The sequence below is a fragment of the Oncorhynchus tshawytscha genome, linkage group LG02, assembly GCF_018296145.1.
Source record: "Oncorhynchus tshawytscha isolate Ot180627B linkage group LG02, Otsh_v2.0, whole genome shotgun sequence".
NCBI lineage: Eukaryota > Metazoa > Chordata > Actinopteri > Salmoniformes > Salmonidae > Oncorhynchus > Oncorhynchus tshawytscha.
This window is the reverse complement of record NC_056430.1, coordinates 15,760,501-15,777,387: the sequence shown is the minus strand read 5'-3', so window position 1 is coordinate 15,777,387 and position 16,887 is coordinate 15,760,501.

The window sequence follows — 16,887 nt, the reverse complement described above, 5'->3', positions numbered from 1 at the left end:
TGATCGCTGTCCTGATATCCAGAAGCTCTTTTTTGCTGTAAGATATGGTGGCATAAACATTATGTACAAAATAGGTTACAAATAAAGTGAGAAAAAACACATAATAGCACAATTGGTTTGGCGTCCGTAAAACTGCTGCCACTTTTAATATGTAGGATACATTTGTTGTCCCTAACAAACTGAAACATGTGGTAGCTTTTCCAGCTGCATACCCGGGGACTGGGAGAGAGCTAAATTGAGTTTGTTTTTGAATGGCTACAATTAAATACATGCTACTACATTATTTTTCATTATGCATATACTGTGGCAGGGTAGCCTAGTGGTTAGGCTCTCTATCTACCGGATGTGTACCAAACTCACTAAAAGTGGCAGTAATAAAGCCTCTCTTGAAAAAGCCAAACCTTGACCCAGAAAATATAAAAAAACTATCGGCCTATATCGAATCTTCCATTCCTCTCAAAAATTGTAGAAAAGGCTGTTGCGCAGCAACTCACTGTCTTCCTGAAGATAAACAATGTATACGAAATGCTTCAGTCTGGTTTTAGACCCCATCATAGCACTGAGACTGCACTTGTGAAGGTGGTAAATTGACTTTTAATGGCATCAGACCGAGGCTCTGCATCTGTCCTCGTGCTCCTAGACCTTAGTGCTGCTTTTGATACCATCGATCACCTCATTCTTTTGGAGAGATTGGAAACCCAAATTGGTCTACACGGACAAGTTCTGGCCTGGTTTAGATCTTATCTGTCAGAAAGATATCAGTTTGTCTCTGTGAATGGTTTGTCCTCTGACAAATCAACTGTAAATTTCGGTGTTCCTCAAGGTTCCGTTTTAGGACCACTATTGTTTTCACTATATATTTTACCTCTTGGGGATGTCATTCGAAAACATAATGTTAACTTTCACTGCTATGCGGATGACACACAGCTGTACATTTCAATGAAACATGGTGAAGCCCCAAAATTGCCCTCGCTAGAAGCATGTGTTTCAGACATAAGGAAGTAGATGGCTGCAAACTTTCTACTTTTAAACTCAGACAAAACAAAGATAATTGTTCTAGGTCCCAAGAAACAAAGAGATCTTCTGTTGAATCTGACAATTAATCTTAATGGTTGTACAGTCGTCTCAAATAAAACTGTGTAGGACCTCGGCGTTACTCTAGACTCTGATCTCTCTTTTGAAGAACATATCAAGACCATTTCAAGGACAGCTTTTTCCATCTACGTATGATGCAGAAAAATTAATCCATGCTTTTGTCACTTCTAGGTTAGACTACTGCAATGCTCTACTTTCCGGCTACCCAGATAAAGCACTAAATGAACTTCAGTTAGTGCTAAATACGGCTGCTAGAATCCTGACTAGAACCAAAAAAATTGATCATATTACTCCAGTGCTAGCCTCCCTACACTGGCTTCCTGTCAAAGCAAGGGCTGATTTCAAGGTTTTACTGCTAACCTACAAAGCATTACATGGGCTTGCTCCTATCTATCTCTCTGATTTGGTCCTGCCGTACATACCTACACGTACGCTACGGTCACAAGACGCAGGCCTCCTAATTGTCCCTAGAATTTCTAAGCAAACAGCTGGAGGCAGGGCTTTCTCCTATAGAGCTCCATTTTTATGGAACGGTCTCCCTACCCATGTAAGAGACGCAAACTCGGTCTCAACCTTTAAGTCTTTACTGAAGACTCATCTCTTCAGTGGGTCATATGATTGAGTGTAGTCTGGCCCAGGAGTGGGAAGGTGAATGAAAAGGCTCTGGAGCAACGAACCGCCCTTGCTGTCTCTGCCTGGCATGTTCCCCTCTTTCCACTGGGATTCTCTGCCTCTAACCCTATTACAGGGGCTGAGTCACTGGCTTACTGGGGCTCTTTCATACCGTCCCTGGGAGGGGTGCGTCACATGAGTGGGTTGAGTCACTGATGTGATCTTCCTGTCTGGGTTGGCGCCCCCCCTTGGGTTGTGCCGTGGCGGAGATCTTTGTGGGCTATACTTGGCCTTGTCTCAGGATGGTAAGTTGGTGGTTGAAGATATCCCTCTAGTGGTGTGGGGGCTGTGCTTTGGCAAAGTGGGTGGGGTTATATCCTTCCTGTTTGGCCCTGTCCGAAGGGTGTCCTCGGATGGGGCCACAGTGTCTCCTGACCCCTCCTGCCTCAGCCTCCAGTATTTATGCTGCAGTAGTTTATGTGTCGGGGGGCTAGGGTCAGTTTGTTATATCTGGAGTACTTCTCCTGTCCTATTCGGTGTCCTGTGTGAATTTAAGTGTGCTCTCTCTAATTCTCTCTTTCTCTCTTTCTTTCTCTCTCGGAGGACCTGAACCCTAGGACCATGTCTCAGGACTACCTGACATGATGACTCCTTGCTGTCCCCAGTCCACCTGGCCGTGCTGCTGCTCCAGTTTCAACTGTTCTGCCTTATTATTATTGGATCATGCTGGTCATTTATGAACATTTGAACATCTTGGCCATGTTCTGTTATAATCTCCACCCGGCACAGCCAGAAGAGGAGTGGCCACCCCACATAGCCTGGTTCCTCTCTAGGTGTCTTCCTAGGTTTTGGCCTTTCTAGGGAGTTTTTCCTAGCCACCGTGCTTCTACATCTGCATTGCTTGCTGTTTGGGGTTTTAGGCTGGGTTTCTGTACAGCACTTTGAGATATCAGCTGATGTACGAAGGGCTATATAAATACATTTGATTTGATTTGATTTAGAGTGTTGGACAGGTAACCAAAAGGTTGCAAGTTCAAATCCCCAAGCTGACAAGGTACAAATCTGTTGTTCTGCCCCTGAACAGGCAGTTAACCCACTGTTCCAAGGCCGTCATTGAAAATAAGAATTTGTTCTTAACTGACTTGCCTAGTTAAATAAAGAAAATATTTATATTGACAATGAACACAGCCTGAAAGCACTGAATGGATTGAACCAGTATTTGTTTGTGTTAGAGATCTCATCAATGGTCTTGTTACCACCTCATTAATAGGCAGCATGCAGTAGGAAATCAGTTGATTTCAAAAGGTGCAGTAGAACCAAAACTATAGCAAATATTACAGTATTCAATTTGCATTTACCCTGCCCATTCCCAGTCAGCCTAAAAAATACAGTGAATGCTGCAGAAAAGTCTGCAAAAACACAGCAGTGAATACCATAGTATTCCTACCATTGTATGCACTAGAGTATTTTTTAACGTGGGAGTTGCCAGACCCGGTCTCAGGGATAATCTGCTTTTAGTTGTTTTTGCGCCTGTCATGTGGAATGATCTCCAATGTCCCCGTTGCAAAATACTGCTGACAGATCTTTTTATAAATTATTATGATAAAACTGTAATGGCCGTTGTTGGAAGAAGAGGACCAAGGTGCAGCGTGGTAAGTGTCCATATTTTTAATAAAGAAATTGAACACTGAACAAAAACAACAAAGTGAACGAACGAAACCCGAAACAGTTCTGTCTGGTGCAGAATACAAACACTCAACAGAAAATAATCACCCATGAAACACAAGTGGGAAAAGGCTACCTAAGTATGATTCTCAATCAGAGACAACTAACGACATCTGCCTCTGATTGAGAACCATACCAGGCCAAATGCAGAACACAACATAGAAAAAGGAACATAGACAACCCACCCAACTCACACCCTGACCATACTAAAACAAAGACATAACAAAAGAACTAAGGTCAGAACGTGACAAAAACATGGGCTTAAAAATTAAGTTTAGTAATTAATTTAACATTTGAAAAAAAATGTAAACAGCACAAATCTGAGGCACGTTGTGCCTTTGTGCCCTGTATGGGCATGACACCACTGACTGTAGTTGTAAAGAATGGCCAACCAACAGACAGATGATTGTTGTTTTTTTTACCAGAGATTGTGTAAATATGTGTTCACATGGTTTTAGTTTGCAGTAGTGTATATGTGATGTGACATGTTAAAAAGCTCCACCTAGTCATTGATGCATGTGTGAGTATGGACTGTGCATGCCCCCTGTATCCACAGCCCATGTCAACCTGGTTGTAATTGTATGGGGTTGGGCCAATGTGGTGTCTCTTTTTTGGCTCAACTATGTTGTGGTTGGAATCGACTCCACGGCTCAACTGAAACATAATCCTGAGTTGTTCTATTATTTGGCTTGAGGAACAGAAAATTACATATTTCCTTCAGGGCGAAACTCCTTGGGAACAGGTATACACCATTGTATTAACAGCTTGTGGGAGATCCATTTGAGGCAGTAATTCATTCAACAATGGCCACAACTACATCCATATGCTTTGTTAATGCCACCTCAAAGAGGGTCAAATTTATCCGCCTCTTTCACAGACTTTCAATGAGCCCCTTTGAATTCACATACCAGTGTACCCAGTACATTAACCAGTCTACACTGACATCTCTGCCGGTATCTATATCAAGGACAAAGTATTTATTCATGACAACGTTTGTTCAAAAAACAACCTCAGAGAATGTCCAGACAGGAGTTCTTAAACAGGAGGACGGGAAAAAAGAGGCAATTCATGATAATGATAATTAATACCTGTCACGGGACACAGGGCGGCAGCAGGACAATGATAGTTGACATATAAATTGCTGTAAGGTGGAATTTCAGACACTTGGCGGCAGCCTCATATGCAGGAGCAGGTCCCCTCTTGTAGAGCCTGACAGATGAGATTCACATAGGAGCTGGGGCCAGGGGGATTAGACTTCCATTGTTGAATCTATCTTTATGTGCCAAGGACAGAGAGATTGGCCAGACTAGGAGCCTATTGGCTGATTCTCCTGAGAGCCTGTAACCTCACGTGACTGTCTCCTCTTCCAGTGCAGAAGATGGATGGATGTGTTATTCAGTGACATGATCTCAACAGAAAGCTGTGAACTACAGAATAAAGCTTTCATCAGGTGGCTAAATGATTGTACTCTAGAGAGTTGACTGATTGTCTTATCTCAGACAGAAGCTCGACATTGTTCCACAGAATTACTTTTGGACAAGTCAAACAATAGTTATTGATGTTTTGACCTGAAGAGTGAAGACAATGTTCTTCCCCAAACCCAGATAACATAAGATTGATGAATAAACACTATATATACAAAAGTATGTGGACACCCCTTCGGCCACACAGGTGTATAAAATCGAGCACACAACCATTGCAATCTCCATAGACAAACATGACAGAAGAATGGCCTTACTGAAGAGCTCAGTGGCTTCTGTAAGTGCCCAACTGTAAGTGCTGTTATTGTGAAGTGGAAATGTCTAGGAGCAACAACAGCTCAGCCGCAAAGTGCTAGGCCATACAAGCTCATAGAACGGGACCTCCGAGTGCTGAATTGCGTAACGTGTAAAAATCCTCTGTCAACGGTTGCAACACTCACTACCAATTTCCAAACTGCCTCTGGAAGCAACGTCACCACAAGCCTAAGATCGTCGGGAGGGTCATGAAATGGGTTTCCATGACCGAGCAGCTGCACACAAGCCTAAGATCGCCATGCACAATGCCAAGCGTCAGCTGTGGTGTAAAGATCGCCGCCAATGGACTCTGGAGCAGTGGAAATACGTTCTCTGGAGTGATGAATCATACTTCATCATCTGGCAGTTTGTAGGACGAACCTGTGTTTGGCGGATGCCAGGAGCACGCTACCTGCCCCAATGCATAGTGCCATCTGTAAAGTTTGTTGGAGGAGGAATAATGGTCAGTTTTTAATGGTTCCAGTGAAGGGACATCTTAAAGCAACAGCATACAATGACATTCTAGACAAGTCTGTCCTTCCAACTTTGTGGAACAGTTTGGGGAAGGCCCTTCCCTGTTTCAGCATGACAATGGCCCTGTGCACAAAGCGAAGTCCATACAGAAATGGTTTGTCGAGATCGGTGTCTAAGAACTTGACTGGCTTTCACAGAGCCCTGACCTCAACCCCATCAAACACTTTTGGGATGAATTGGAACGCCGACTGCGAGCCACATCTAATCGCCCAACATCAGTGCCCAAACTCAATAATGCTCTTGTTGATGAATGGAAGCAAGTCCTCGCAGCAATGATCCAACCTCTAGTGGGAAAGCCTTCCCAGAAGAGTGGAGGCTGTTATAGCAGCAAAGGGGGGACCAACTCCACATTAATGCCCATGTTCTTGGAATGAGATGTTCATCAATCAGGTGTCCACATGCTTTTGGTCATGTAGTGTATGTGTAACAAAATGTTTGTGTCAGACAAAGATTCCAAATTCATTACTGAGGGCATTCATGGGCACCATGTTCACTGTGCCCTTGAGGAGGCCTGATCGAGTTTCTGAGTGTGATTTATACTGGAGCAGCTGCGGCGATGGTGTGCACCAGGCCGGACCACACACAAATGGGAACACATGCAGCACAAAGGTGGGCAAGCTGATCTCTAACCGCCCTCCTGCACGACCCCAGGTATGATCCATGGAGATGCTCAAGCTCACATCAAGAGGAAGAAATGCTGGGTCCTCAATGGAGATGGACCAAACCCAAGGATCCAGTCTCCCTGACTTATTTGTTCACATTGTTGGCCAACAGCACAGCATGACTGATGGCATCTACAGGTAACTGCCAAAATAAAGGAAATACCAACATAAAGCATCTTAATAGGGCTCTGGGCCACCACGTGCCAGAAGAACTTCAATGCACCTTGGCATTGATTCTACAAGTGTCTGGAACTCTATTGGAGGGATGCGACATTCTTCCATGAGAAATTCCATAATTTGGTGTTTTGTTGATGGTGGTGGAAAACACTGTCTCAGGCAAAGCTCCAGAAACTCCAGTGTTCAATTGGGTTGAGATCTGGTGACTGAGACAGCCATGGCATGTGGTTTACATCATTTACATGCTCATCGAACCATTCAGTGACCACAGTGCCCTGTGGATGGGGGCATACCATAGCCAAGGTAGTCAAAAATAATGGCTTGCCCAGCATTTTTATGCATGGCCCTAAGCATGATTGGATGTTAATTGCTTAATTAACTCAGGAACCACACCTGTGTGGAAGCACCGGCTTTCAATACATTTTGTATCCGTCATTTACTCAAGTTTTAGATTAATTTGGCAGTTACCTGTACAATAATAGCCAGATGGAAGTTTCATGTCCTCTCCATTTCCTGTAAGCCATAAACACAATATCAAGCGATGTCAAATCGGAAACTTACATAAAAACTCTTAAGAGTCAGATATTCAGTGCAGTGCAATACTAATCCCTAAATATTGTAATGTGACTGGTATGTTCTCATGTGCTCGGACACATAGTAATCACATATCTTAATCCAATCATGTAGCGTAATTCTTGAAGTCCACATTCATTCTGTCTTATCACGTATAAAACAATGTGATATGTGATGTAATGATATAAAGGGGTGGTAGATTATTTGAAGAGTGGGAAATATTTAGGTCAATGCCACATGTATGGTCACACAACACAAGGTCTGAATTTGACCTCCAAAGCCAGAGTTAAGACCATGACATGCCTGGTGCAAAGGGCACCATCCATCCAGGTCTCCCTAGCCCCAAACACAGGGTAGCTTTCCTGCGCCTGGAAAACAAACAAGTGCCAGACAACCAGAGACTCATGACCACCAACCCCAAGGGCCCACTTACTCTCACTGTTATCCCACAAAACCCAGGTCTGGTTACACCTCCCTGGGAGACCTCGGCCATGGCCAGGAAAAGTGGTGTCATTACTGTCCTCATTACCCGTCCTGACCCTGCCTGCACCCTTCCTCCATCACTCAGGCCCTGCTGACAGCTCCCAATCACCAAGCAGGACCAGAGAGCAGGGATAGCAACCCTGCCTGCCCAGGCCAGGTGGACAGGAGAGGGTGGGTGTTGGCCCTGAGAGGGCCCCCCCATTGTTACCTCCCTCAGCTCTGTGTGATTTACTGTTGGCTCTGTTGTGGGGACACGGACAAATGGCCTCTGTTGTTTGGCTCTGAGAGATACTGTAGACAAGGCTGGGTGGATCACCCACAACATTGTGTGTTCCAGCTAGCTGCATAGCTGCATCTCTATTTGTGTTCTTTCACAGTAAAAATATTTCCCTTTATTTGACAGGGAGAAAAACAGATAAAGAAGATGCGCACGCATGATGAGAGGAAGACTTACTGTGTTGACACTAATTAACTGGAGAAAGCTGGAGCTGAAAAAGACAGGACTGAAACAGTCTGGAATTTCAAAGGTTAACTTCTGATTACAGTTACAAAGAGAAAAAGACAACTGGGGGAAAAACTCCCACAGAGAGAGAGAGAAAGCTCACACTTCTGCCTTTGGAAATGGCATGGAAAGGTATTCATTGATGGACAGAAAGTGTCCACTTCAGTGACAGCACCACTGAGAGGTTCTTAGATCAGCAGATTCCTCTTTGGTCCATCCTTTCTGCTTTTAACCTGAAGAACTGATGGATCTCTTAACATTATCATTTAAAGAGGGGGAAGCAGGGAGGGAAGGGAAAGGGGATACCTGGTCAGTTGCACAACTGAATGCATTCAAACTAAATGTGTTAAGCACACATAGCACTAAGCAGAGCCTTTCAGTAACCAGGGAAAAACCACAATAAGGAAATAGATTTATTTGAACCAATATATAGTATGGCAAGGAAACACAAGATATACAGTATAACTATCACATTGAACAGTTAATCAATCCAGTAACTTAGAAACCCAGAATCCAACTTGAGCGGTAAACATCAACACTCTCTAATTATATAGCATTCATTAAGGTTCTAATTATATAACTTGACCTTAAAACTGACACAAACAGTTATTACATGTACTTATTAGAAAGGAAATGGTTCCTGTTTACAAAATTGGAGGCTTAATTGCATATTTCCTGTAATACTTACACTACATGACCAAGGTATGTGGACACCTGATCATTGAATATCTCATTACAAAATCATGGGCGTCAATATGGAGTTGTTCCCCCCTTTGCTGCTATAACAGCCTCCACTCTTCTGGGAAGGCTTTCCCACTAGAGGTTGGATCATTGCTGCGAGGACTTGCTTCCATTCAGCCACAAGACCATTAGTGAGGTCGGGCGATTAGGCCCGGCTCGCAGTCGGCATTCCAATTCATCTCAAAGGTGTTCGATGGGGTTGAGGTCAGGGCTCTGTGCAAGCCATTTAAGTTCTTCCACATTGATCTCGACAAACCATTTCTATGTGGACCTCGCTTTGTGCACGGGGGCATTGTCATGCTGAAACAGTAAAAGTCCTTTCCCAAACTGTTGCCACAGAGTTTGAAGCACAGAATCATCTAGAATGTCATTGTATGCTGTAGCATTAAAATTTCCCTTCACTGGAACTAAGCAGCCTAGCACAAACCACAAACTGACTTGTTGGAAAGGTGGCATGCTATGAAGGTGCCACGTTGAAAGTTATTGAGCTCTTCACAGACAGACAACTGCCAATGTTTGTCTATGGAGATGTCATGGCTATGTGCTCGATTTTATACACCTGTCAGCAACGGGTGTGCCTGAAATAGCCGAAACAACTAGTTTGAAGGGGTGTCCACATACTTTTGTATACATAGTTTGGCAATGTATTCATCATATTCACAGCTGTCATTTTAACTCTATATCTTAAATCCTTTTCCCCATGTAGCCTACTTTCTCTATGGAGTTGATGTTTTTGTACAGGGGTCGGCCATCTTGGGCAGCTACTGCAAGCCTCTGCAGTCCATCACCCCCATGTTTATAGGACACATCTCTCCACACAAGATAAGGCTCTCTCTGTCAGCACCATGGAGAAGGCACCAGTTTCCCCCTTCACACATCAGTCTCAGTGATGGCCCCGGTGCTTTCCACTGGCCTCCCCATAAGCAACTTACAGTTCAACTAAGTCATATAATTTTTTATAATCCTTTCTCTGATTTCTATCGTCCTCATGAGGTTATTTTAGTGTGTAGGTCCTGACAGACACAGACCACAGTGATCAGTGCTGCTCTGCAAAAAGTGAGCTGGGAAACCAGCAGTCTAGAATTCAGGGACAGGTGTCTGAGCCAAGCCTCCAGCAGTTGGGGGACGATAACACATTTACAACTCCCAGTGCTGCTCGCCTGTAGTCAATTACTGTCAGTAAGACCAGTGGAAACAGGACCGGATGTACAGACAGGAGCTGAGGATGGGCAGACTGGAGAATATATTAGGAATGGTATGTGAGGGTCATGTGAGGCAAACCTTACTATACACAGAGTAACAGTCAATTGTGCGCCGTCTCATGGGCCTCTCGGTCGCAGCCGGCTGCAACAGAGCCTGGGATCTAACCCGGGTCTGTAGTAACGCCTCAAGCACTACGAAGCAGCGCCTTAAACCGCTGCACCACTCGGGAGGGCTTTAGAAATTTTATATTTTTAAATGTTTTATTTAACCTTTATTTTATCAGGGAGTCATACTGAGAACAAGGTCTATTTTACAGATGAGCCCTGAATTGCATAAATTAAATACAAAATGCAAGCAGAAAGAAAAACACAGTCATAAAAAACAAACATATTCATCAGTTGTAAGGTCCTCAATCAGCTTTCTGAATTGCTTTAGAGGTATCAAAACATCAAATGTAAGGATATTTAGAAGATTGTTCCACAAATAAGGTGCAAGAAAACTAAAAGCTGATTTAGCTTACTCAGTAGAGACCAAAGGAATTTCCAGAGTTAGCCATCCCTGAGACCGGGTGTGGTAACTTATATGTGACTAATTTCAGGAAACTAGACGTATGTCGCGCTTCACTACTTCACAGGGGCTCCATTTGAAGGTAAACTTTGTTTTTTAAAATCAAAATGCGTTTTTTTGGCAGAAATGCCTTCTGGAACATGTGAACTTTCATGTTCCTTAATAACAAACTTGTATGCCATCTGTAAATATGAATACAATTGTTCAATTACAAGCCTAGTTGGTTTAACCGCGGAAAAAGTCAGCAACCTTCCCACTAGCCATGATTGCCTAAGATAATGAGTGGGCTGGACATGTCAAGAGATGTGTTCTGATTCGTCTGCCATGTAGCATGCTTCTGAATATAACATGAGCTGGTCAGTATGTGTAGGTAATCCTTTCTAAAGCAGCTTTTTTGAAGGATATCAAGTAATAAAACTGCATACGTTTTGCTGTCCACTTTCTGGAGGACCGAGTTTTGAAATCAGTAGAATAGGAGTATGAGAGCTAAGGAGATGGAGAAATTTCTGCTGTTTAATTACAAATATGCAGACAGAGTTGAAAAGAGAACACACAGAAGGCTGTTGTATAAAACACGTCTCCGGATTACATCTTTAAACTAAGGGCAACCATGGCATCTGTGACAGAGAGGGAGAAGCGTCCATCCATGCATAAGGATAAGATAGTCTAGCTAGCTACATTTTCAGATATTGCACGCTTCTCATTTTGTCAGAAAGTCATTTCATTTCAAGTCAAAGTGTACTGTTAGGTAGCTAGCTAATGTTAGCTGGCTGGCTAGCTAGCTAATGTTGCATTTATGATCGGTGTAGTAATATTATTCATATCTCAGACCCATTTGCATTGCTAGTTATAGCCTAATATTAGCTAGCTAACATTGAACTTGGTTGGTTAGCTACCTGCAGATTAATGCATGGTAGTAACGTTATGAGTTGGGATTATGGTTAATTGTTTCGTTAGCTGGCTAACTACATGTCTAACAAAAGACCCCACTATGGAAGCAACTATTTCAATAGAATATTTATGATGTCGCTGGTAAAGCGCAGAATAACTGACAAATTTTTGAACGCTCAACACCCGTTGAATATGGCCAGTGTCAGTAAACTTTGGCAAAAAAAGCATAATTAAATTGTTTCCAGCAGCACAGCTCCAGTCACCAATGCTCTGGATAACATAAAAACAGCCTAACCAGCTCTGCTAGGGCAAGTAAAATGGTCAGAGTGAGCTGTTTTCTCTTTTGTGTCGAAGTAACTAGAAAGCTAACCAACTTTAGCTTGGGTGCTTGAATGCTGTTTGGTCGGATCAACCGTACTAAGCTCGGATCAACCTTACTTCTCGGCCAGAGCATCCATTGTGCACTCTGAAAGCTCTGAGAGCGAAACGATCTGAATTTACAAACGGACAATCTGACAACGCTCTGATTTTACGAAACCCCAGAGCACACTCTGGCACTCCAGATTAAATTTATGAACACACCCATAGTATAAACCAGCCTTTAGTCTTTAAATATTTGGTTGTTTAGTACATAGCCTCACATGTGAATCCTTAAAGAGCTGGGTGGGGCTACAGCTTAAGAGGGTGTGAACGATGCTGAATGGGTGTAGACAAAGAAGACCTCTCCAGTAGGTAACAAAACGTTCAATGGCCATTTTCTCAAAAGTGAGTTTACAAATTTATCAACTTTGAAAGCAGAATTACTTAGCCATTGTTCCTCGACTGTAGTGTATGATATGCCATTTTCTACTTTAATCTCTACTTTTATCCAATGTAAAAATACAATTTCAAATTTTGCTACATAAGACCAAATGGAGCCGGTCGGTCATATATGTCTAAAGTTTAGTAATGATGTTACAATTGGGATCTTAAGAGTATTAGAATATAGAGCATAGACTGCCAATGCAGGATCGTATAAATGATTACTTCAGCATTTCTTTTCAGTGTGTTGAATCTTCTCCAACTGTGATCTCCAATCAAATCAAATGGAATGAAGTGAGATTATAGACATGTCTGGTCTACCCAAATGAAAACTAGAATAAGCTACACAGGAATGCTTTCACAGTTTGAAGTTCTTCTTGTGTGAGCTGCTTTGATTCAAAAGTGCCTACATTCTTGTCATGACAGTTTTGCTTGAGAACCAGTCAGAAATGTCAAACGTCCCCTTATTATAAGACTCACCCTTATGAGTGTTTTAACAACCAAACAACCATTCACAGCTGTCTAATAACTGTGGATATCTATAGCGTGATTGTTTTCTTTTTTACTTCAGAATCTGGGATTTAGATGAACATTTATTCTGACGTGTTGCAGGGTTGGCGTGTATTACAAAAGAATCCCAGCAATAAGCTCAGCACAAAGGCTCTCTTTGATGAGGCTTCATTTTATGGCTCTTTAACACACGGGGACTCATTTAGTGTAGAGAATAGGCTGATTGATTGACCTTACGTCATTTGTTTTGTTTCAGCACAGTTGATTTCACAAAGATGCTGCCAAGTGTCTTTTCACTTGCTGCATTTATTCATTTCGGTTGAATCACAGACTTGTAAGGCCTAACATTTGCCCAGAATTCTCAATGTATTTAGTGCCTTATCAAAACTGCAGTTGTGAGACATTGTTCAGTTTGTGGTTTAAGGAGTCATCTGCTAACTCACTTAAAAGAAACCTTGACCATGGCATGGCATGGTTTAGGAAGTGGTCAGTGTGAGGACCTGGGCTATGGGCTAGCCATAATGCAGGTCACATGTGTATCAGTCCTCCTCCACCTCCTAGTTAGAGACAGACGTCCTACTGGCCCTGAGAGAGCACAGGGTAGGGCAGCCAAGTTTCAAAGTAATCATCCACTCCGATGAGCAGAGCAGACAGAGGTGGTGAGAGCATGATGTCATCAGGTTCATCTGAGTTAATACTGATACTGCTTTGAAAGGCATGACAGCAAGTTGCCAGTGTTATAATGTAGTACAAATGTACTGTGTGTTTAAAAAAGTAATTGGAAAAAATATTGGCAAAAGTACCAAGATATAAAAACAGAGGTACCGATGGACATGTTCAAGCATTAGAATAGATAACAGCCTAGGGCTCCCAAACAGTGTGATTCCTTTGTTGAAAGACAAGCTGAATATTTTAAGAGATATGATAGTTAATCTTGTCCTGGGGCGAAAGTGGACGTAAAAACTTCTCAACTAGGTAATGGAAACCAATAATGATGTCAGATACACTGTTTTCTCTGTGTCTGAAAGATGGAGATCTGACAGAATAATGCATGTACATACACACACACATGCACACATTGCACAGACAGACACACATCTCACACACAGGCTCAAGAACTTAGGAGTTGACATCATTTCCAGCTCTGTGCTGATTAAACTCCCTCGATTGCGGTCTTTCTGCTGGTTTCCTCTCTGTGTTTAGGTCTCAGAGAAGACAAACCATTTGGAGTCATTTATGACCTGCACGTGTCACCCATGGGGCCTCCAGCCCTTCGACTGAAGACAAATGACACTAGACACAGAGACCCACTGTCTTGATCCCAAAGTACAGCTCTGGGCTCTGGCTGTGGAAAACAAGGTGGTTTTACCGCAGGGCGCTCCTATCTAAGACACCAATTGTGCCATTTTGCAGCTGGCAAGTTCAATTGCAAGCAATGGTTTCTCTTTACTAATGGACTAGCAGAGAGTAGCACTGAATATATGAAAATGTTCTCCTTCCACACAAAAATACATTAAATCTTCCCTGGTTTTCCAACCCCATTATATAGATTATCATGAGCAGAAGAAGAAGAAAAAGGCACAATGCAATCTCTTATGACAGTCATTGACAATCAAGGAGAGTGGAGGGGAATTGTCGAGTGTACAAGACAATAAGATGGCAACATTTGCATGTTTCATGCTTTTCGGCATCCAATTTCATCTGTGTAAAACAATCTACATAAAACATTGCTATAATACTTCAGTGCAAAAGACAAAAGAAAGGTGAAAGGAAAGTCTACATCAGATATGTCATTATCCAATTGTGAATGTTTATCATTCAAGAAGAAAGAACCTAGTTAATATCTCCATAATAATTGTGTTTTATGCTGAACTGAGAAAGATTTGCTCAGTGTTTCTCAATTAGACCTAAAACAACTACCACTGTTGAAGACACAGTCCCTTCAGACTCTGATTATCCAACCATCTGTTTTGACCACTAACTAAACAGTTGTTTATAGCCTTCAGGCCTTTGTTTTCAAGACTATTAACCTTTGACCCTATATCTGCGATGGAAACAAGCCTTGCAGTGCTACAAGGGAGAGAGAATTTACATTTTTTTAACCAAGCAAGATGACCAACAGTCTGTGTCCACTCACAGTCCCTGCTGTTCCATGATATATTATTTCATCTGTTTTTTACAGGTCATTTTGCTGTTTGCTTTAGTAATTGGAGATGGAAGGGAGTTCCATGCAGTCATGGCTCTGTATAATATTGTGCGTTGCCCCCCTATTGCAGAGCACATCACAACTCCAAGACTCTGGAGACACTAGGCTCCTTTCAAATGAGTTATAATCCTACAGTTATACATTTAGCTAGTTGGTCTATCCACTGTAATCGCTTCTGTAAATTATTGGAAAGTAGTGTAATTGTTGCCTCGATAATTTTGTAATTTTATTCATTTCCTATTTCCCTGGTAGGCTATATATTTTTTTAACCTTTATTTAGTTAGGCAAGTCAGAACATATTTTTATTTTCAATGACGGCCTAGGAACAGTGGGTTAACTGCCTCGTTCAGGGGCCAAATAACAGATTTTTACCTTGTCAGCTCTGAGATTCGAGCTTGCAACCTTTCGGTTACTAGTCCAACGCTCTAACCACTAGGCTATCTGCCGCCACATATATTTTCTGTTGTCAAGTTCAATATAGTGGGTACTCAAAAAACAAACATTGCATTATATAGCTTTTACAATTACTGATATTTAAATTACATGTTATCTTTACCATTAATACACTGTAATAAATAGCCTTTGCTGAGTGTGCAAATCTGTCAATTTGATTCAATAGAACAGAACAAGTGTTTGATGTGCAAAGAGTTTCAGATATTCGACGAATGTTAGAGAATGGAAAAACCATTGTTTGTTGTTGTATAGTTTGTATATCGTTGTATTTAAACATTTCTGTGACTGTCCTTGTCTATCAGTGTTTTGTTACAAGTCATGTTTTCTGTTGTTTTCTGAGTGCTAACATAATTCTCCTGTGGTGGGAGATGACAGCATATTAGGAGTCAAGTCAGGATAACCACAGTAGCAGTGCGTGGGTACAATCATTTTGGAAGCATGCCAGGAAAAGAAAAAAACATATTACAACCTGTGTTGTGATAATTAAGTTGTTTGTTCTATAACCTGTTAGTTCATACAGAGTTGAAGTCGGAAATTTACATACACCTTAGCCAAATACATTTCAACTCAGTTTTTCACAATTCCTGACACTTATTCCCAGTAAAAATTCCCTGTCTTAGGTCACTTAGGATCACTACTTTATTTTAAGAATGTGAAATGTCATAATAATAGTAGAGAGAATGATTTATTTCAGCTTTATTTCTTTCTTCACATTTCCAGTGGGTCAGAAGTTTACATACACTAAATTAGTATTTGGTAGCATTGCCTTTAAATTGTTTAACTTGGGTCAAACGCTTCAGTTAACCTTCCACAAGCTTCCCACAATAAGTTGGGTGAATTTTGGCCCATTCCTCCTGACAGAGTTGGTGTAACTGAGTCAGGTTTGTAGGCCTCCTTGCTCGCACATGCTTCTTCAGTTCTGCCCACACATTTTCTATAGGATTGCGGTCAGGCCTTTGTGATGGCCACACCAATACCTTGACTTTGCTGTCCTTAAGCCATTTTGCCACAACTTTGGAGTATGCTTGAGGTCATAGTCCATTTGGAAGACCCATTTGCGACCAAGCTTTAACTTCCTGATGACTTGAGATGTTGCTTCAATATATCCACAGAATTTTCTTTCCTAACGATGCCATCTATTTTGTGAAGTACACCAGTCCCTCCTGCAGCAAAGCACCCACACAACATGATGCTGCCACCCCCGTGCTTCACAGTTGGGATGGTGTTCTTCGGCTTGCAAGCATCCCCCTTTTTCTTCCAAACATAACGATGGTCATTATGGCCAAACAGTTCTATTTTTGTTTCATCAGACCAGAGGACATTTCTCCAAAAAGAATGATCTTTGTCCCCATGTGCAGTTACAAACCGTAGTCTGGC